At 46.2% G+C, this 22,515-nt stretch overlaps 1 protein-coding gene across 1 annotated transcript in view; it reads left to right on the forward strand.

Annotated features, from left to right (window-relative positions):
• The window catches only part of LOC134887531 (sodium-dependent serotonin transporter-like), a 117,632-nt gene that overhangs the window by 41,438 nt on the left and 53,679 nt on the right, over positions 1 to 22,515 (forward strand). The window lies entirely within an intron of this gene.

The raw sequence follows: 22,515 nt of genomic DNA on the forward strand, positions 1-22,515 counted from the left end.
TATAGGTCATTGGTACAACCTCATCTGGAATACTGTGTTAACTTCTGGAGGCCATATCTTCACAAGGAAATTGATACATTAGAGACTGTACAAAGAAGGACAACTAAAATGGTGCATGGCCTACAAAACATACCCAGAAAGACTAAGAAATCTCAATATGTATAGTTTGGAGCAGAGAAGGGAAAGGGGGAACATGATAGAAACTTTCAGATACATCAAAGGTTTTAACAAAGTCCAGGAGGGGAACATTCTCCTGAAATGAAGAGAAGCAATAGGACACGAGGACATGCACTGAGACTGGAGGGGGGAGGTTCAGGGGAAATTTGACAAAAAATTACTTCACAGGTAATGGACAAGTGGAATAGCCTCCCATCATAGGTCGTAGATCAATTTAAACATGCAAGGGATAAACATAAGGATATCCTTACAAAGAAATAAGAATCAAATAAGGTTTGAGATTAAAAAAATATAGTAAAAAAAAAAAAAGGGGCAGACTAGATGGGCCAAGTGGTTCTTATCTGCTGTCAAATTCTATGTTTACCCTGCGACCTGGCCCCCAACAATCAGATCGTATAAAGCACGTGTAAATGTATAATATACACAAGATATCTTATACCATGAATTCAATTATCTTGTTCCTGTGGTGCGTGTGTGGGGAGGGGGGGGGGGGGGGAATGGGGTCGGGATGCTATAAAAATTGACTTGGTAGCTACAGTACAAAATGCAGGTTAGGCAAAGTGTTTTTTTTTCTCCTGTTGTGACAAATGGTACAAATTACAAACCAAAAACATTTCTTTAGTTACATCATGCTTCATATACAAACATTAGCAAAAGGAGTAGATGGGTACTTCTCAATTCCTCCTTTTGTGAAGCTAGTTTGCTTAGGTTAGTTTAATAACTTGTAGGAATTTAAGTCGGAAGGGGTTCCGATCTATTCAATACACCCCAGAATTTTCCGACAAGTCGGAAAGCACGTGGGTCAGCGGTATAGCCGCCGATCCGCGTGCTTCTGTCAGAAACGGGTCCAAATCCGACAGGTTTTGGCCCCATTTCCGATCATCTCAATCCGACATTAAAAAAGTTGGATTGAGATGAGGGAGCTGAGAGGAGGAGATGGGGGAGAGCAGCGGGGAGACGGGGGAGAGCAGTGGCTACAGCAGCATAGCAGGAGGATGGGGCACCACCAACGCTCATGGCAGCGTCCACCCGGCTCCAGCAAGCGATGTCCTGCTTACTGGAGCCGGGTGGATGCTGCCTTGAGGTCTGGCAGCGGTGCCCCATCCTCCTGCTACGCTTTGCTGTAACCGCTGCTTTCCCCTGTCTCCCCATTGCGCTCTCCCGTCTCCCCACTGCTCTCCCCCGTCTCCTCCACTCAGCTCCCTCATCTCAATCCGACTTTTTTAAAGTCGGTTTGAGATTGTCAGGAACGGCAAATGGCCGTTCATTGAATAGCCCTTGTCGGATCCATTCCGACAAATGCATGTCGGAATGGATCCGACTGTAATTGAACATAGCCCTAAATGTGGCACAGTTCACTCTCCATAGGCTCAGTGTTTGCTGGGTATGTGCAGGTCACGCATGTCTCCTCTGAGAGGAAAGATGTACCACAGGAGGGAAAGAGACTGACCATGCGGGTGCCACAAAACATCCTGAAGTGTCACTTGTGCCATAACTTTGGGCAGTGAGGTGTGGTGAGGTCAGTGGCTAGGGAGGACTGGCTAGTATCAGAACATGGAAAGAACAGGACTTTCTCCCTGCGCTGATAATCTATATGAAGCATTAGGGCATGAATTCACTTGACTCGCACACTTATGTAATAAAGTAATTGATTTGAATCAATAATGACTAGTCATACATATATTTAAAAAGTCAATAAAATGACATAAAGCAATATAACACATTTTATCATTAATTACTAAAAGAGGTGGATCATATATCTAAAATAAAAAAAGACTATAGATAGCTGTCCATATAAGACTTTACTGGTAGCCGCAATTGCAATATATATGGATTAATCCCAATTTGTTAGTTTTCATCGGCAGAGTCAATCAGGATTTAAACCTGTGCACTGATTAAACACAGTCTAGCAGCATTTTGTAATAGAAATAAAAGTCCTCCGCTATGGGAGCAGTACGTGTATTCCCAGCGAGGTACTGTATCTAGAGGAGGGAGAGAAGTGTCCTCAGACCTTGGAGAGCTGTATACAGCAGTGGGACTCGGCACACCGCAGGTGTCTGTAGCAGAATGTGCTCCCGTCTTATTACCGCGTATGTAACGTCCTCCGCCTCAACAGCACACACTCCTACAATCTGTTGATGCAAGTCCTCGCGGCTCTGTAGTGATGTGCACCGGACATTTTTCGGGTTTTGTGTTTTGGTTTTGGATTTGGTTCCGCGGCCGTGTTTTGGATTCGGACGCGTTTTGGCAAAACCTCACCGAATTTTTTTTGTCGGATTCGGGTGTGTTTTGGATTCGGGTGTTTTTTACAAAAAACCCTAAAAAACAGCTTAAGTCATAGAATTTGGGGGTCATTTTTTGATCCCATAGTATTATTAACCTCAATTACCATAATTTCCACTCATTTCCAGTCTATTCTGAACACCTCACACCTCACAATATTATTTTTAGTCCTACAAGTTGCACCGAGGTCGCTGGATGGCTAAGCTAAGCGACACAAGTGGCCGACACAAACACCAGGCCCATCTAGGAGTGGCACTGCAGTGTCAGGCAGGATGGCACTTCCAAAAATTTGTCCACAAACAGCACATGATGCAAAGAAAAAAAGAGGCGCACCAAGGTCGCTGTGTGACTAAGCTAAGCGACACAAGTGGCCGACACAAACACCTGGCCCATCTAGGAGTGGCACTGCAGTGTCAGGCAGGATGGCACTTCAAAAAAATTGTCCCCAAACAGCACATGATGCAAAGAAAAAAAGAGGCGCACCAAGGTCGCTGGATGGCTAAGCTAAGCGACACAAGTGGCCGACACAAACACCTGGCCCATCTAGGAGTGGCACTGCAGTGTCAGGCAGGATGGCACTTCAAAAAAATTGTCCCCAAACAGCACATGATGCAAAGAAAAATGAAAGAAAAAAGAGGTGCAAGATGGAATTGTCCTTGGGCCCTCCCACCCACCCTTATGTTGTATAAACAGGACATGCACACTTTAACGAACCCATCATTTCAGCGACAGGGTCTGCCACACGACTGTGACTGAAATGACTGGTTGGTTTGGGCCCCCACCAAAAAAAGAAGCAATCAATCTCTCCTTGCACAAACTGGCTCTACAGAGGCAAGATGTCCACCTCATCATCATCCTCCGATTCCTTTCCTTTCACTGTGTACATCCCCCTCCTCACAGATTATTAATTCGTCCCCACTGGAATCCACCATCTCAGGTCCCCGTGTACTTTCTGGAGGCAATTGCTGCTGGTGAATGTCTCCACGGAGGAATTGATTATAATTCATTTTGATGAACATCATCTTCTCCACATTTTCTGGAAGTAACCTCGTACGCCGATTGCTGACAAGGTGAGCGGCTGCACTAAACACTCTTTCGGAGTACACACTGGAGGGAGGGCAACTTAGGTAGAATAAAGCCAGTTTGTGCAAGGGCCTCCAAATTGCCTCTTTTTCCTGCCAGTATACGTACGGACTGTCTGACGTGCCTACTTGGATGCGGTCACTCATATAATCCTCCACCATTCTTTCCATGGTGAGAGAATCATATACAGTGACAGTAGACGACATGTCAGTAATCATTGGCAGGTCCTTCAGTCCGGACCAGATGTCAGCACTTGCTCCAGACTGCCCTGCATCACCGCCAGCGGGTGGGCTCGGAATTCTTAGCCTTTTCCTCGCACCCCCAGTTGCGGGAGAATGTGAAGGAGGAGATGTTGACGGGTCACGTTCCGCTTGACTTGACAATTTTCTCACCAGCAGGTCTTTGAACCTCTGCAGACTTGTGTCTGCCGGAAAGAGAGATACAACATAGGTTTTAAATCTAGGATCGAGCACGGTGGCCAAAATGTAGTGCTCTGATTTCAACAGATTGACCACCCGTGAATCCTGGTTAAGCGAATTAAGGGCTCCATCCACAAGTCCCACATGCCTAGCGGAATCGCTCTGTTTTAGCTCCTCCTTCAATGTCTCCAGCTTCTTCTGCAAAAGCCTGATGAGGGGAATGACCTGACTCAGGCTGGCAGTGTCTGAACTGACTTCACGTGTGGCAAGTTCAAAGGGTTGCAGAACCTTGCACAACATTGAAATCATTCTCCACTGCGCTTGAGTCAGGTGCATTCCCCCTCCTTTGCCTATATCATGGGCAGATGTATAGGCTTGAATGGCCTTTTGCTGCTCCTCCATCCTCTGAAGCATATAGAGGGTTGAATTCCACCTCGTTACCACCTCTTGCTTCAGATGATGGCAGGGCAGGTTCAGGAATGTTTGGTGGTGCTCCAGTCTTCTGTACGCGGTGCCTGAATGCCGAAAGTGGCCCGCAATTCTTCGGGCCACTGACAGCATCTCTTGCACGCCCCTGTCATTTTTTAAATAATTCTGCACCACCAAATTCAATGTATGTGCAAAACATGGGATGTGCTGGAATTTGCCCAGATGTAATGCACACACAATATTGCTGGCGTTGTCCGATGTCACAAATCCCCAGGAGAGTCCAAATGGGGTAAGCCATTCTGCGATGATCTTCCTCAGTTGCCGTAAGAGGTTGTCAGCTGTGTGCCTATTCTGGAAAGCGGTGATACAAAGCGTAGCCTGTCTAGGAACGAGTTGGCGTTTGCGAGATGCTGCTACTGGTGCCGCCGCTGCTGTTCTTGCTGCGGGAGGCAATACATCTACCCAGTGGGCTGTCACAGTCATATAGTCCTGAGTCTGCCCTGCTCCACTTGTCCACATGTCCGTGGTTAAGTGGACATTGGGTACAACTGCATTTTTTAGGACACTGGTGAGTCTTTTTCTGAGGTCTGTGTACATTTTCGGTATCGCCTGCCTAGAGAAATGGAACCTAGATGGTATTTGGTACCGGGGACACAGTACCTCAATCAAGTCTATAGTTGCCTCTGAATTAACGATGGATACCGGAACCACGTTTCTCACCGCCCAGGCTGCCAAGGCCTGAGTTATCTGCTTTGCAGCAGGATGACTGCTGTGATATTTCATCTTCCTCGCAAAGGACTGTTGGACAGTCAATTGCTTACTGGAAGTAGTACAAATGGTCTTCCGACTTCCCCTCTGGGATGACGATCGACTCCCAGCAGCAACAACAGCAGCGCCAGCAGCAGTAGGCGTTACACTCAAGGATGCATCGGAGGAATCCCAGGCAGGAGAGGACTCGTCAGACTTGACAGTGACATGGCCTGCAGGACTATTGGCTTTCCTGGGTAAGGAGGAAATTGACACTGAGGGAGTTGGTGGTGTGGTTTGCAGGAGCTTGGTTACAAGAGGAAGGGATTTAGTGGTCAGTGGACTGCTTCCGCTGTCACCCAAAGTTTTTGAACTTGTCACTGACTTATGACGAATGCGCTGCAGGTGACGTATAAGGGAGGATGTTCCGAGGTGGTTAACGTCCTTACCCCTACTTATTACAGCTTGACAAAGGCAACACACGGCTTGACACCTGTTGTCCGCATTTGTGTTAAAATAATTCCACATCGAAGAGCTGATTTTTTTTGTATTTTGACCAGGCATGTCAATGGCCATATTCGTCCCACGGACAACAGGTGTCTCCCCGGGTGCCTGACTTAAACAAACCACCTCACCATCAGAATCCTCCTTGTCAATTTCCTCCCCAGCGCCAGCAACACCCATATCCTCATCCTGGTGTACTTCAACAGTGACATCTTCAATTTGACTATCAGGAACTGGACTGCGGGTGCTCCTTCCAGCACTTGCAGGGGGCGTGCAAATGGTGGAAGGCGCAAGCTCTTCCCGTCCAGTGTTGGGAAGGTCAGGCATCGCAACCGACACAATTGGACTCTCCTTGGGGATTTGTGATTTAGAAGAACGCACAGTTCTTTGCTGTGCTTTTGCCAGCTTAAGTCTTTTCATTTTTCTAGCGAGAGTATGAGTGCTTCCATCCTCATGTGAAGCTGAACCACTAGCCATGAACATAGGCCAGGGCCTCAGCCGTTCCTTGCCACTCTGTGTCGTAAATGGCATATTGGCAAGTTTACGCTTCTCCTCAGACGATTTTAATTTTGATTTTTGGGTCATTTTACTGAACTTTTGTTTTTTTGGATTTTACATGCTCTCTACTATGACATTGGGCATCGGCCTTGGCAGACGACGTTGATGGCATTTCATCGTCTCGGCCATGACTACTGGCAGCAGCTTCAGCACGAGGTGGAAGTGGATCTTGATCTTTCCCTATTTTAACCTCCACATTTTTGTTCTCCATTTTTTAATGTGTGGAATTATATGCCAGTATCAATAGCAATGGCCTACTACTATATTTACTGCGCACAACTGAAATGCACCACAGGTATGGATGGATAGTATACTTGACGACACAGAGGTAGGTACAGCAGTGGCCTACCATACTGCTATATATAGTATACTGGTGGTCACTGTGTCAGCAAACTGCAAAACTAAAATGCACCACAGGTATAGAATGTAGATGGATAGTATACTTAATGGATGACGACACAGAGGTAGGTACAGCAATGGCCTACTGTACTGTTATATATAGTATACTGGTGGTCACTGTGTCAGCAAACTGCAAAACTAAAATGCACCACAGGTATAGAATGTAGATGGATAGTATACTTAATGGATGACGACACAGAGGTAGGTACAGCAATGGCCTACTGTACTGTTATATATAGTATACTGGTGGTCACTGTGTCAGCAAACTGCAAAACTAAAATGCACCACAGGTATAGAATGTAGATGGATAGTATACTTAATGGATGACGACACAGAGGTAGGTACAGCAGTGGCCTACCGTACTGCTATATATAGTATACTGGTGGTCACTGTGTCAGCAAACTGCAAAACTAAAATGCACCACAGGTATAGAATGTAGATGGATAGTATACTTAATGGATGACGACACAGAGGTAGGTACAGCAGTGGCCTACCGTACTGCTATATATAGTATACTGGTGGTCACTGTGTCAGCAAACTGCAAAACTAAAATGCACCACAGGTATAGAATGTAGATGGATAGTATACTTAATGGATGACAACACAGAGGTAGGTACAGCAGTGGCCTACCGTACTGCTATATGTAGTATACTGGTGGTCACTGTGTCAGCAAACTGCAAAACTAAAATGCACCACAGGTATAGAATGTAGATGGATAGTATACTTAATGGATAACAACACAGAGGTAGGTACAGCAGTGGCCTACCGTACTGCTATATATAGTATACTGGTGGTCACTGTGTCAGCAAACTGCAAAACTAAAATGCACCACAGGTATAGAATGTAGATGGATAGTATACTTAATGGATGATGACACAGAGGTAGGTACAGCAGTGGCCTACCGTACTGCTATATATAGTATACTGGTGGTCACTGTGTCAGCAAACTGCAAAACTAAAATGCACCACAGGTATAGAATGTAGATGGATAGTATACTTAATGGATGATGACACAGAGGTAGGTACAGCAGTGGCCTACCGTACTGCTATATATAGTATACTGGTGGTCACTGTGTCAGCAAACTGCAAAACTAAAATGCACCACAGGTATAGAATGTAGATGGATAGTATACTTAATGGATGACGACACAGAGGTAGGTACAGCAGTGGCCTACCGTACTGCTATATGTAGTATACTGGTGGTCACTGTGTCAGCAAACTGCAAAACTAAAATGCACCACAGGTATAGAATGTAGATGGATAGTATACTTAATGGATGACAACACAGAGGTAGGTACAGCAGTGGCCTACCGTACTGCTATATATAGTATACTGGTGGTCACTGTGTCAGCAAACTGCAAAACTAAAATGCACCACAGGTATAGAATGTAGATGGATAGTATACTTAATGGATGACGACACAGAGGTAGGTACAGCAGTGGCCTACCGTACTGCTATATATAGTATACTGGTGGTCACTGTGTCAGCAAACTGCAAAACTAAAATGCACCACAGGTATAGAATGTAGATGGATAGTATACTTAATGGATGATGACACAGAGGTAGGTACAGCAGTGGCCTACCGTACTGCTATATATAGTATACTGGTGGTCACTGTGTCAGCAAACTGCAAAACTAAAATGCACCACAGGTATAGAATGTAGATGGATAGTATACTTAATGGATGACGACACAGAGGTAGGTACAGCAGTGGCCTACCGTACTGCTATATATAGTATACTGGTGGTCACTGTGTCAGCAAACTGCAAAACTAAAATGCACCACAGGTATAGAATGTAGATGGATAGTATACTTAATGGATGACGACACAGAGGTAGGTACAGCAGTGGCCTACCGTACTGCTATATATAGTATACTGGTGGTCACTGTGTCAGCAAACTGCAAAACTAAAATGCACCACAGGTATAGAATGTAGATGGATAGTATACTTAATGGATGAAGACACAGAGGTAGGTACAGCAGTGCACTCTGCACTGTACTCCTCCTATATAATATTAATTATACTGGTGGTCACTGTGTCAGCAAACTGCAAAACTAAAATGCACCACAGGTATAGAATGTAGATGGATAGTATACTTAATGGATGACGACACAGAGGTAGGTACAGCAATGGCCTACTGTACTGTTATATATAGTATACTGGTGGTCACTGTGTCAGCAAACTGCAAAACTAAAATGCACCACAGGTATAGAATGTAGATGGATAGTATACTTAATGGATGACGACACAGAGGTAGGTACAGCAGTGGCCTACCGTACTGCTATATATAGTATACTGGTGGTCACTGTGTCAGCAAACTGCAAAACTAAAATGCACCACAGGTATAGAATGTAGATGGATAGTATACTTAATGGATGACGACACAGAGGTAGGTACAGCAGTGGCCTACCGTACTGCTATATATAGTATACTGGTGGTCACTGTGTCAGCAAACTGCAAAACTAAAATGCACCACAGGTATAGAATGTAGATGGATAGTATACTTAATGGATGACAACACAGAGGTAGGTACAGCAGTGGCCTACCGTACTGCTATATGTAGTATACTGGTGGTCACTGTGTCAGCAAACTGCAAAACTAAAATGCACCACAGGTATAGAATGTAGATGGATAGTATACTTAATGGATAACAACACAGAGGTAGGTACAGCAGTGGCCTACCGTACTGCTATATATAGTATACTGGTGGTCACTGTGTCAGCAAACTGCAAAACTAAAATGCACCACAGGTATAGAATGTAGATGGATAGTATACTTAATGGATGATGACACAGAGGTAGGTACAGCAGTGGCCTACCGTACTGCTATATATAGTATACTGGTGGTCACTGTGTCAGCAAACTGCAAAACTAAAATGCACCACAGGTATAGAATGTAGATGGATAGTATACTTAATGGATGATGACACAGAGGTAGGTACAGCAGTGGCCTACCGTACTGCTATATATAGTATACTGGTGGTCACTGTGTCAGCAAACTGCAAAACTAAAATGCACCACAGGTATAGAATGTAGATGGATAGTATACTTAATGGATGACGACACAGAGGTAGGTACAGCAGTGGCCTACCGTACTGCTATATGTAGTATACTGGTGGTCACTGTGTCAGCAAACTGCAAAACTAAAATGCACCACAGGTATAGAATGTAGATGGATAGTATACTTAATGGATGACGACACAGAGGTAGGTACAGCAGTGGCCTACCGTACTGCTATATATAGTATACTGGTGGTCACTGTGTCAGCAAACTGCAAAACTAAAATGCACCACAGGTATAGAATGTAGATGGATAGTATACTTAATGGATGACGACACAGAGGTAGGTACAGCAGTGGCCTACCGTACTGCTATATATAGTATACTGGTGGTCACTGTGTCAGCAAACTGCAAAACTAAAATGCACCACAGGTATAGAATGTAGATGGATAGTATACTTAATGGATGATGACACAGAGGTAGGTACAGCAGTGGCCTACCGTACTGCTATATATAGTATACTGGTGGTCACTGTGTCAGCAAACTGCAAAACTAAAATGCACCACAGGTATAGAATGTAGATGGATAGTATACTTAATGGATGACGACACAGAGGTAGGTACAGCAGTGGCCTACCGTACTGCTATATATAGTATACTGGTGGTCACTGTGTCAGCAAACTGCAAAACTAAAATGCACCACAGGTATAGAATGTAGATGGATAGTATACTTAATGGATGACGACACAGAGGTAGGTACAGCAGTGGCCTACCGTACTGCTATATATAGTATACTGGTGGTCACTGTGTCAGCAAACTGCAAAACTAAAATGCACCACAGGTATAGAATGTAGATGGATAGTATACTTAATGGATGACGACACAGAGGTAGGTACAGCAGTGCACTCTGCACTGTACTCCTCCTATATAATATTAATTATACTGGTGGTCCCCAGTCCCCACAATAAAGCAGCAAACTAAGCACAGATATGGAGTGTTTTTCAGGCAGACAACGTATACTGGTGGTCACTGTCATCAAAACTCTGCACTGTACTCCTGCTATATAAATAATACAGCTGCTCCCCAGTCCCCACAATTAAGCAGTGTGAGCACTCAGCACAGATATATTATGCAGCACACTGAGCACAGATATGGTATGGAGCGTTTTTTTCAGGCAGAGAACGGATAAAAACTGGTGGTCACTTATCAGCAAAACTCTGCACTGTACTCCTCCTAACAGCTGCTCCCCAGTCCTCCCCACAAGTAAGCAATAAAGCAATCACTTCAACAATAAACGGAGAGGACGCCAGCCACGTCCTCTCCCTATCATCTCCAATGCACGAGTGAAAATGGCGGCGACGCGCGGCTGCTTATATAGAATCCGAATCTCGCGAGAATCCGACAGCGGGATGATGACGTTCGGGCGCGCTCGGGTTAGCCGAGCAAGGCGGGAAGGTTCGAACCTGCCTCGGACCCGTGTAAAAAGGGGGGAAGTTCTGGGGGGTTCGGTTTCCGAGAAACCGAACCCGCTCATCACTACTCTGCAGTGCTTAAGCACATGATCGATTCAGGTGAATCCATTTTTTGGCTTTTACCACAAGCCAAATACTTCACTGCTCCTATATGAATATTATATTGGTATTTTACTAAGAACAATTTTTTATTTATTGCATTAGCACCAGGCATTTGTGGCTGTGATTTGTAGTGGCTAGTATCAGAGCCAGATTTACACACACATATACTGTATGATTTGGTGGTGAGTTTTGACTACACAAATTATATTAATAATACAAAGATTATATGAATAATACAAAGATGATATTTCTAAGTTATAAATATCATCTTTGTATTATTCTAATAATTTTTATAGTCAAAACTCTTCAGTATGACAGGGAGTAGGACAAGTGAGGCCTCCCCTGGCTACCCTGACTGCATGTCACTTCTGGTGGTTTGTGATGTCGTCTGCAATGGCACTTGTCTATAGCACTTTAGGAGTCTATGGGCCAAATTCAATTAGCCGTAAAAACTTTTTTTGTGGTAATTTTACCGCAAATTTCAATTCACCAACCCTGAGCAGGTAATAAACTTGAGGAAAATCCCTATTTTAAGTTAAAAATGTCAAATTGGTTCTGAACCCCTGGGACACGCCCCTGAATGACTAATTAGGCACTTAGAAGTTTTTAATTATTTTTAATTGGTCAATAATAACATCATCTTTGGGGTGAAAAAGTGCAAAATTATGGAAATTGGGGTACAAGGTATGGGACAGGTATATTGGGGTGCTTTGTGAGTGGGACAAGTGTTTTTAGACTTGCAGTTGGGAGTAGTCGGTCTGTTTCCACTTTTTTTTTAAATCCCCTAAAATTACCCAAATAAAAACTTATACCCATTTTTATGTACCCCAAATTTAATTTTAGCACTTATTTCTCTTACATCCTAGTGGATACTGGGTTTCTGTACTTTAGTACCATGGGGTACAGATCGGCTCCACTGGAGCCTGGCACTTTAAAACCTTGAGAGAGAGAGAGAGAGAGTGTGTGTGTGTGTGTGTGTGTGTGTGTGTGTGTGTGTGTGTGTGTGTGTGTGTGTGTGTGTGTGTGTGTGTGTGTGTGTGTGTTGGCTCCTCCCCTCAATGCCTCACCTACCAGACTCAGTTAAGAAAAATGTGCCCAGGAACTGGTTGAATTTCTCTGGAGCTCCAGAGAGTTTCCTTTATTTTTTATTTTAGTTAGTTATTTTCAGGTAGCCCTGGTTGGCAACCAGACTACCTGCTTCATGGGACTTAGAGGGGGGACCATACCAGTGACGTGCGGTGAGGTTAATGACTGGAGAGGCACTAGCTATCATTAGAGTAGGATTTACACACATTTTATATATATATATACTAGAGATGAGCGGGTTCGGTTTCTCTGAATCCGAACCCGCCAGAACTTCATGTTTTTTTTCACGGGTCCGAGCGACTCGGATCTTCCCGCCTTGCTCGGTTAACCCGAGCGCGCCCGAACGTCATCATGACGCTGTCGGATTCTCGCGAGGCTCAGATTCTATCGCGAGACTCGGATTCTATATAAGGAGCCGCGCGTCGCCGCCATTTTCACACGTGCATTGAGATTGATAGGGAGAGGACGTGGCTGGCGTCCTCTCCATTTAGATTATAAGAGACTGAGAGAGATTTACTGGAGCTGACTAGGAGGAGTACTGTTACTGTAGAAGTGTAGAGACTGAGTGGAGAGAGTTTACTAGTGAGGACAGTGCAGTTTACTTTATAATCCGTTCTCTGCCTGAAAAAAGCGATACACAGCACACAGTGACTCAGTCACATACCATATCTGTGTGCACTGCTCAGGCTCAGGCCAGTGTGCTGCATCATCTATTATCTATATATAATATTATATATATCTGTCTGACTGCTCAGCTCACACAGCTTATAATTGTGGGGGAGACTGGGGAGCACTACTGCAGTGCCAGTTATAGGTTATAGCAGGAGCCAGGAGTACATAATATATTATATAGTGAGTGACCACCAGACACACAGTGCAGTTTATTTAATATATCCGTTCTCTGCCTGAAAAAAGCGATACACACAGTGACTCAGTCAGTCACATACCATATCTGTGTGCACTGCTCAGGCTCAGGCCAGTGTGCTGCATCATCTATATATATTATATATCTGTCTGACTGCTCAGCTCACACAGCTTATAATTGTGGGGGAGACTGGGGAGCACTACTGCAGTGCCAGTTATAGGTTATAGCAGGAGCCAGGAGTACATAATATTATATTAAAATTAAACAGTGCACACTTTTGCTGCAGGAGTGCCACTGCCAGTGTGACTAGTGACCAGTGACCTGACCACCAGTATATATAATATTAGTAGTATACTATCTCTTTATCAACCAGTCTATATTAGCAGCAGACACAGTACAGTGCGGTAGTTCACGGCTGTGGCTACCTCTGTGTCGGCACTCGGCAGCCCGTCCATAATTGTATATACCACCTAACCGTGGTTTTTTTTTCTTTCTTTATAGTCATACTAGTTACGAGTATACTATCTCTTTATCAACCAGTCTATATTAGCAGCAGACACAGTACAGTGCGGTAGTTCACGGCTGTGGCTACCTATGTGTCGGCACTCGGCAGCCCGTCCATAATTGTATATACCACCTAACCGTGGTTTTTTTTTCTTTCTTTATACATACATACTAGTTACGAGTATACTATCTCTTTATCAACCAGTCTATATTAGCAGCAGACACAGTACAGTGCGGTAGTTCACGGCTGTGGCTACCTCTGTGTCGGCACTCGGCAGCCCGTCCATAATTGTATATACCACCTAACCGTGGTTTTTTTTTCTTTCTTTATACATACATACTAGTTACGAGTATACTATCTCTTTATCAACCAGTCTATATATTAGCAGCAGACACAGTACAGTGCGGTAGTTCACGGCTGTGGCTACCTCTGTGTCGGCACTCGGCAGCCCGTCCATAATTGTATATACCACCTAACCGTGGTTTTTTTTTCTTTCTTTATACATACATACTAGTTACGAGTATACTATCTCTTTATCAACCAGTCTATATTAGCAGCAGACACAGTACAGTGCGGTAGTTCACGGCTGTGGCTACCTCTGTGTCGGCACTCGGCAGCCCGTCCATAATTGTATATACCACCTAACCGTGGTTTTTTTTTCTTTCTTTATACATACATACTAGTTACGAGTATACTATCTCTTTATCAACCAGTCTATATATTAGCAGCAGACACAGTACAGTGCGGTAGTTCACGGCTGTGGCTACCTCTGTGTCGGCACTTGGCAGCCCGTCCATAATTGTATATACCACCTAACCGTGGTTTTTTTTTCTTTCTTTATACATACATACTAGTTACGAGTATACTATCTCTTTATCAACCAGTCTATATATTAGCAGCAGACACAGTACAGTGCGGTAGTTCACGGCTGTGGCTACCTCTGTGTCGGCACTCGGCAGCCCGTCCATAATTGTATATACCACCTAACCGTGGTTTTTTTTTCTTTCTTTATACATACATACTAGTTACGAGTATACTATCTCTTTATCAACCAGTCTATATTAGCAGCAGACACAGTACAGTGCGGTAGTTCACGGCTGTGGCTACCTCTGTGTCGGCACTCGGCAGCCCGTCCATAATTGTATATACCACCTAACCGTGGTTTTTTTTTCTTTCTTTATACATACATACTAGTTACGAGTATACTATCTCTTTATCAACCAGTCTATATATTAGCAGCAGACACAGTACAGTGCGGTAGTTAACGGCTGTGGCTACCTCTGTGTCGGCACTCGGCAGCCCGTCCATAATTGTATATACCACCTAACCGTGGTTTTTTTTTCTTTCTTTATACATACATACTAGTTACGAGTATACTATCTCTTTATCAACCAGTCTATATTAGCAGCAGACACAGTACAGTGCGGTAGTTCACGGCTGTGGCTACCTCTGTGTCGGCACTCGGCAGCCCGTCCATAATTGTATATACCACCTAACCGTGGTTTTTTTTTCTTTCTTTATACATACATACTAGTTACGAGTATACTATCTCTTTATCAACCAGTCTATATATTAGCAGCAGACACAGTACAGTGCGGTAGTTCACGGCTGTGGCTACCTCTGTGTCGGCACTCGGCAGCCCGTCCATAATTGTATACTAGTATCCAATCCATCCATCTCCATTGTTTACCTGAGGTGCCTTTTAGTTGTGCCTATTAAAATATGGAGAACAAAAATGTTGAGGTTCCAAAATTAGGGAAAGATCAAGATCCACTTCCACCTCGTGCTGAAGCTGCTGCCACTAGTCATGGCCGAGACGATGAAATGCCAGCAACGTCGTCTGCCAAGGCCGATGCCCAATGTCATAGTACAGAGCATGTCAAATCCAAAACACCAAATATCAGAAAAAAAAGGACTCCAAAACCTAAAATAAAATTGTCGGAGGAGAAGCGTAAACTTGCCAATATGCCATTTACCACACGGAGTGGCAAGGAACGGCTGAGGCCCTGGCCTATGTTCATGGCTAGTGGTTCAGCTTCACATGAGGATGGAAGCACTCAGCCTCTCGCTAGAAAAATGAAAAGACTCAAGCTGGCAAAAGCAGCACAGCAAAGAACTGTGCATTCTTCGAAATCCCAAATCCACAAGGAGAGTCCAATTGTGTCGGTTGCGATGCCTGACCTTCCCAACACTGGACGTGAAGAGCATGCGCCTTCCACCATTTGCACGCCCCCTGCAAGTGCTGGAAGGAGCACCCGCAGTCCAGTTCCTGATAGTCAGATTGAAGATGTCAGTGTTGAAGTACACCAGGATGAGGAGGATATGGGTGTTGCTGGCGCTGGGGAGGAAATTGACCAGGAGGATTCTGATGGTGAGGTGGTTTGTTTAAGTCAGGCACCCGGGGAGACACCTGTTGTCCGTGGGAGGAATATGGCCGTTGACATGCCAGGTGAAAATACCAAAAAAATCAGCTCTTCGGTGTGGAGGTATTTCACCAGAAATGCGGACAACAGGTGTCAAGCCGTGTGTTCCCTTTGTCAAGCTGTAATAAGTAGGGGTAAGGACGTTAACCACCTCGGAACATCCTCCCTTATACGTCACCTGCAGCGCATTCATAATAAGTCAGTGACAAGTTCAAAAACTTTGGGTGACAGCGGAAGCAGTCCACTGACCAGTAAATCCCTTCCTCTTGTAACCAAGCTCACGCAAACCACCCCACCAACTCCCTCAGTGTCAATTTCCTCCTTCCCCAGGAATGCCAATAGTCCTGCAGGCCATGTCACTGGCAATTCTGACGAGTCCTCTCCTGCCTGGGATTCCTCCGATGCATCCTTGCGTGTAACGCCTACTGCTGCTGGCGCTGCTGTTGTTGCCGCTGGGAGTCGATGGTCATCCCAGAGGGGAAGTCGTAAGCCCACTTGTACTACTTCCAGTAAGCAATTGACTGTTCAACAGTCCTTTGCGAGGAAGATGAAATATCACAGCAGTCATCCTACTGCAAAGCGGATAACTGAGGCCTTGACAACTATGTTGGTGTTAGACGTGCGTCCGGTATCCGCCGTTAGTTCACAGGGAACTAGACAATTTATTGAGGCAGTGTGCCCCCGTTACCAAATACCATCTAGGTTCCACTTCTCTAGGCAGGCGATACCGAGAATGTACACGGACGTCAGAAAAAGACTCACCAGTGTCCTAAAAAATGCAGTTGTACCCAATGTCCACTTAACCACGGACATGTGGACAAGTGGAGCAGGGCAGGGTCAGGACTATATGACTGTGACAGCCCACTGGGTAGATGTATGGACTCCCGCCGCAAGAACAGCAGCGGCGGCACCAGTAGCAGCATCTCGCAAACGCCAACTCTTTCCTAGGCAGGCTACGCTTTGTATCACCGCTTTCCAGAATACGCACACAGCTGAAAACCTCTTACGGCAACTGAGGAAGATCATCGCGGAATGGCTTACCCCAATTGGACTCTCCTGTGGATTTGTGGCATCGGACAACGCCAGCAATATTGTGTGTGCATTAAATATGGGCAAATTCCAGCACGTCCCATGTTTTGCACATACCTTGAATTTGGTGGTGCAGAATTTTTTAAAAAACGACAGGGGCGTGCAAGAGATGCTGTCGGTGGCCAGAAAAATTGCGGGACACTTTCGGCGTACAGGCACCACGTACAGAAGACTGGAGCACCACCAAAAACTACTGAACCTGCCCTGCCATCATCTGAAGCAAGAAGTGGTAACGAGGTGGAATTCAACCCTCTATATGCTTCAGAGGTTGGAGGAGCAGCAAAAGGCCATTCAAGCCTATACAATTGAGCACGATATAGGAGGTGGAATGCACCTGTCTCAAGTGCAGTGGAGAATGATTTCAACGTTGTGCAAGGTTCTGATGCCCTTTGAACTTGCCACACGTGAAGTCAGTTCAGACACTGCCAGCCTGAGTCAGGTCATTCCCCTCATCAGGCTTTTGCAGAAGAAGCTGGAGGCATTGAAGAAGGAGCTAAAAGGGAGCGATTCCGCTAGGCATGTGGGACTTGTGGATGCAGCCCTTAATTCGCTTAACAAGGATTCACGGGTGGTCAATCTGTTGAAATCAGAGCACTACATTTTGGCCACCGTGCTCGATCCTAGATTTAAAGCCTACCTTGGATCTCTCTTTCCGGCAGACACAGGTCTGCTGGGGTTGAAAGACCTGCTGGTGACAAAATTGTCAAGTCAAGCGGAACGCGACCTGTCAACATCTCCTCCTTCACATTCTCCCGCAACTGGGGGTGCGAGGAAAAGGCTCAGAATTCCGAGCCCACCCGCTGGCGGTGATGCAGGGCAGTCTGGAGCGACTGCTGATGCTGACATCTGGTCCGGACTGAAGGACCTGACAACGATTACGGACATGTCGTCTACTGTCACTGCATATGATTCTCTCAACATTGATAGAATGGTGGAGGATTATATGAGTGACCGCATCCAAGTAGGCACGTCACACAGTCCGTACTTATACTGGCAGGAAAAAGAGGCAATTTGGAGGCCCTTGCACAAACTGGCTTTATTCTACCTAAGTTGCCCTCCCACAAGTGTGTACTCCGAAAGAGTGTTTAGTGCCGCCGCTCACCTTGTCAGCAATCGGCGTACGAGGTTACATCCAGAAAATGTGGAGAAGATGATGTTCATTAAAATGAATTATAATCAATTCCTCCGCGGAGACATTGACCAGCAGCAATTGCCTCCACAAAGTACACAGGGAGCTGAGATGGTGGATTCCAGTGGGGACGAATTGATAATCTGTGAGGAGGGGGATGTACACGGTGATATATCGGAGGGTGAAGATGAGGTGGACATCTTGCCTCTGTAGAGCCAGTTTGTGCAAGGAGAGATTAATTGCTTCTTTTTTGGGGGGGGTCCAAACCAACCCGTCATATCAGTCACAGTCGTCTGGCAGACCCTGTCACTGAAATGATGGGTTGGTTAAAGTGTGCATGTCCTGTTTTGTTTATACAACATAAGGGTGGGTGGGAGGGCCCAAGGACAATTCCATCTTGCACCTCTTTTTTCTTTTCTTTTTCTTTGCATCATGTGCTGATTGGGGAGGGTTTTTTGGAAGGGACATCCTGCGTGACACTGCAGTGCCACTCCTAGATGGGCCCGGTGTTTGTGTCGGCCACTAGGGTCGCTAATCTTACTCACACAGTCAGCTACCTCATTGCGCCTCTTTTTTTCTTTGCGTCATGTGCTGTTTGGGGAGGGTTTTTTGGAAGGGACATCCTGCGTGACACTGCAGTGCCACTCCTAGATGGGCCCGGTGTTTGTGTCGGCCACTAGGGTCGCTAATCTTACTCACACAGTCAGCTACCTCATTGCGCCTCTTTTTTTCTTTGCGTCATGTGCTGTTTGGGGAGGGTTTTTTGGAAGGGACATCCTGCGTGACACTGCAGTGCCACTCCTAGATGGGCCCGGTGTTTGTGTCGGCCACTAGGGTCGCTAATCTTACTCACACAGCTACCTCATTGCGCCTCTTTTTTTCTTTGCGTCATGTGCTGTTTGGGGAGGGTTTTTTGGTAGGGCCATCCTGCGTGACACTGCAGTGCCACTCCTAGATGGGCCCGGTGTTTGTGTCGGCCACTAGGGTCGCTAATCTTACTCACACAGCTACCTCATTGCGCCTCTTTTTTTCTTTGTGTCATGTGCTGTTTGGGGAGGGTTTTTTGGAAGGGACATCCTGCGTGACACTGCAGTGCCACTCCTAGATGGGCCCGGTGTTTGTGTCGGCCACTAGGGTCGCTAATCTTACTCACACAGCTACCTCATTGCGCCTCTTTTTTTCTTTGCGTCATGTGCTGTTTGGGGAGGGTTTTTTGGAAGGGCCATCCTGCGTGACACTGCAGTGCCACTCCTAGATGGGCCCGGTGTTTGTGTCGGCCACTAGGGTCGCTAATCTTACTCACACAGCTACCTCATTGCGCCTCTTTTTTTCTTTGCGTCATGTGCTGTTTGGGGAGGGTTTTTTGGAAGGGCCATCCTGCGTGACACTGCAGTGCCACTCCTAGATGGGCCCGGTGTTTGTGTCGGCCACTAGGGTCGCTAATCTTACTCACACAGCTACCTCATTGCGCCTCTTTTTTTCTTTGCGTCATGTGCTGTTTGGGGAGGGTTTTTTGGAAGGGACATCCTGCGTGACACTGCAGTGCCACTCCTAGATGGGTCCGGTGTTTGTGTCGGCCACTAGGGTCGCTTATCTTACTCACACAGCGACCTCGGTGCAAATTTTAGGACTAAAAATAATATTGTGAGGTGTGAGGTATTCAGAATAGACTGAAAATGAGTGTAAATTTTGGTTTTTGAGGTTAATAATACTTTGGGATCAAAATGACCCCCAAATTCTATGATTTAAGCTGTTTTTTAGTGTTTTTTGAAAAAAACACCCGAATCCAAAACACACCCGAATCCGACAAAAAAAATTCGGTGAGGTTTTGCCAAAACGCGTTCGAACCCAAAACACGGCCGCGGAACCGAACCCAAAACCAAAACACAAAACCCGAAAAATTTCAGGCGCTCATCTCTAATATATACACACATACAGTGGTCGTAGTGGAAATTTTGAAGTGGGGGTATGCAAAAGTCAAGGACGTAATTATGCGCGCGCTCCAGAAAAGGGGGCGTGGTCACACAAAAGGGGGTGTGGTCACACAAAAGGGCGTGTCCCGTGTAGTAGAACCCCTTATACTATCTAGTACTGGTGCCCCTTTCACCTTATAGCACACGGTACGAGCCGAAATTCACATTGTAGCACACGGTACGAGCCGAAATTCACCTTGTAGCACACTGAATGAGCCGAAATTCACATTGTATCACACTGAATGAGCCGAAATTCACCTTGTAGCACACTGAATGAGCCAAAATTCACCTTGTAGCACACTGAATGAGTCGAAATTCACCTTGTAGCACACTGAATGAGCCGAAATTCACCTTGTAGCACACTGAATGAGCCGAAATTCACCTTGTAGCACACTGAATGAGCCGAAATTCACCTTGTAGCACACTGAATGAGCCGAAATTCACATTGTAGCACACTGAATGAGCCGAAATTCACATTGTAGCACACTGAATGAGCCGAAATTCACATTGTAGCACACTGAATGAACAGAATGAGCCGAAATTCACATTGTAGCACACTGAATGAGCCGAAATTCACATTGTAGCACACTGAATGAGCTGAAATTGTGACAGCAGGGACAGCCAGAGTGACGACAGGGAGAGAGAGAGTGACGACAGGGAGAGAGAGTGATGACAGTGACGACAGGGAGAGAGAGTGATGACAGGGAGAGAGAGTGACTACAGTGACGACAGGGAGAGAGAGTGATGAAAGGGAGAGTGACGATAGAGAGAGAGAGTGACGACGGAGAGAGAGAGAGAGAGAGAGAGAGATGACGGAGAGAGAGAGAGAGTAACGACAGGGAGAGACAGTGACGACAGGGAGAGAGAGTGACGACAGTGATGACAGGGAGAGAGAGTGACGACAGGGAGAGAGAGTGAAGACAGTGATGACAGGGAGAGAGAGTGACGACAGTGACGACAGGGAGAGTGACGGCAGGGAGAGAGAGTGACGACAGTGATGACAGGGAGAGAGTGACGACAGGGACAGCAGGGAGAGAGAGAGTGACAGTAGGGACAGGGACGGTAACGACAGGGAAAGAGGTGACAGCAGAGGAACATTACCTCATTTGTTGCTGGTGGCTGGCAGCGGTGAGCGGTGGGCTGCTGTTGGCTGGCGGCAGACAGGGGACTCAGGTCTGCGCCCCTCTCCCCAGGTATACGGCCAGGCTTCCTCTGGTCAGTGCTGCAATCTCCTACCGGGATGCGGATCCCTGCTTTGCAGTGAGAGATGGCGTCAGCTCCTGTGGGGGGGGGGGGGGGGGGGAGGGGTGCACTCATTATAACAGCGGGACCGGTGGGGCGGACGTGCGGTCACTTTAACAGCGTGTCCGGGTGGGGGGGGATCTGGAGATGCGGTTACTTTTACAGCTGGTCTGGGGGAGGGGGTATGCGTCCACCTTAACAGCGGGTCCGGGGGGTTATCGGAAGATGCGGTTACTTTAATAGCTGGTCCGGGGGCGGGGGGTATGCAGGCACCTTAACAGCGGGTCCGGGGGCGGGGAGGCGGCAGGAGGGTGTGCAGTCACTATACCAGCGGGTCCGGGATGCAGACGATGGCCAGCCAGCGTTAATGTTTCCTAACGCGGTGGCTCGGTCTCTTCCTGGATGGTCACATGACCGAGGTCCCCAATCACAGCTCCAGCCAGTGTGAGGCATGCCTCACTTGGATCTGTTTTAACTGCTGTGATAGACCGCTGTGTATCCTCTCCTCCTCCCCAGCCAGCGCTGCAGCAGTTCCCAACTATGAGACGTGAGGCATCCTAAAACCTGCAGAGTTTTTACTATACAAATGATCACTTTAATACAAAGAAGATGATTATTTGTTATAAATATCTTCTTTGTATTATTCTAATCATTATATAGTCAAAACTCTGGAGAATGACAGGGAGCATGACAGGTGAGGCTCTGCCTCCCCTGCCTCCCCTGACTGCACGTCCCTGGACCATACCAATTTCCTGAGGGTTAATGGTTCGTAATCCCAGCTGACAGGACACTGAGCTCCGGAGGTGCTGATCACCCATATTTTAGTTAGTTATTTTCAGGTAGCCCTGGTTGGCAACCAGACTACCTGCTTCGTGGGACTAAGAGGGGGGACCGTCAGTGGCGGATCTAGACTTAACTTTTAGGGGGGGGCGGTTTAAGAATGATGACTCCTCCCCCTAATCATAGCCCCTCCCACTTAGTAATGCCCTTCCCGTTCGCTCCTAAAATTTCCTATTGTTGCCATTACTAATAA

This window comes from Pseudophryne corroboree, chromosome 1 (assembly GCF_028390025.1).
Source record: "Pseudophryne corroboree isolate aPseCor3 chromosome 1, aPseCor3.hap2, whole genome shotgun sequence".
Lineage (NCBI taxonomy): Eukaryota > Metazoa > Chordata > Amphibia > Anura > Myobatrachidae > Pseudophryne > Pseudophryne corroboree.